At 39.7% G+C, this 1,001-nt stretch overlaps 1 long non-coding RNA gene across 1 annotated transcript; it reads right to left on the reverse strand.

Annotated features, from left to right (window-relative positions):
* Positions 1-277: 277 nt before the first annotated feature.
* On the reverse strand, positions 278-779 carry LOC138104594 (uncharacterized). Its single transcript, XR_011148145.1, has 3 exons — positions 701-779; positions 495-606; positions 278-391 (listed from the first exon to the last, which is right to left on the reverse strand). It is a non-coding gene; the product is annotated as an uncharacterized lncRNA (long non-coding RNA).
* Between the last annotated feature and the right edge of the window lie 222 nt (positions 780-1,001).

Raw genomic sequence — 1,001 nt, forward strand, 5'->3', positions numbered from 1 at the left:
CCACAATGTAGACACCACAATTTGTGAACTTACCTGCTACTTAATGCATGATCTATTTGGCTATTATGTAGCTTCTTTCCTATTATTTTTCAAGAAGAATAAGACATTGTGCACATGTTTCTTGAGTGCACCAGTGAAAAAGATTACTAAGCCACTGCTTCCAGTAATGTAGACAAACATACAGCTTTAGCCTTCAGCTAACTTGGACTCAGTAAAAAAGAGAAAACAGTTATGAAAGCTTATTTGCTATGCAGTCTGTTAACCCTTACCTGTAAATAAGCCTCACTTGTCCAATTGAGATCAGAAATAGAGTATATAAAGCTGAATGTCTGGATCTGAACAGTGATGCATACGTGAATCACTGTTTTATCACAAAAGGAAAAAGCTAATCCTTCATGAGAGAAGAAAAAAAAAAGGGCCATTAACAATCTGCTTCACACTTCATTTAACAGCAAGCATCAACAGGCACTGGTTGAAATGGAGCTCACACTAACCTTTCTTGCCTTCTGTCAGCTCTCCTTTTCCCAACAGGGTGTGGGGAAGAGAGAGGAGAAATTTTTAAAAAAGGAGGGAGGAGGAGCTCCAATTGGCAGAATGCATAAATACCTGGGAAGAAGAATACCAGCTTGTTATCTTACAGATCCAGGCAACTGCCACATTCTGGAACTTTACACGGCAACTAAAATTATGTACTACTTACTGTATAACCAGGAGACTATCTAAAAAGTCTCAGCCACAGCAGAGTAGCTTCTGAATTTATTTCATAACTGAAAAGACTGCCTGAGGGTGCCTTCAAATAAACTCCTTATGTGTAGGCTCAAAACAAACCTGGCACTGTTGTATTTATAGATCATTTCTGGAGTAAGTCTAAAGGAGGCTGCATGTTCTGCTGCTTAGAGCCAAAGAGCTGGGAATAGGCTCTCCAAAGGATACCATGTGCTATTCCCAGTAGTGCCATTAACTGACCTCTTTATGCCTCAAGCTGCTCAGCTGAAAAATTG

Source organism: Aphelocoma coerulescens, chromosome 1A (assembly GCF_041296385.1).
Source record: "Aphelocoma coerulescens isolate FSJ_1873_10779 chromosome 1A, UR_Acoe_1.0, whole genome shotgun sequence".
Classification (NCBI taxonomy): domain Eukaryota; kingdom Metazoa; phylum Chordata; class Aves; order Passeriformes; family Corvidae; genus Aphelocoma; species Aphelocoma coerulescens.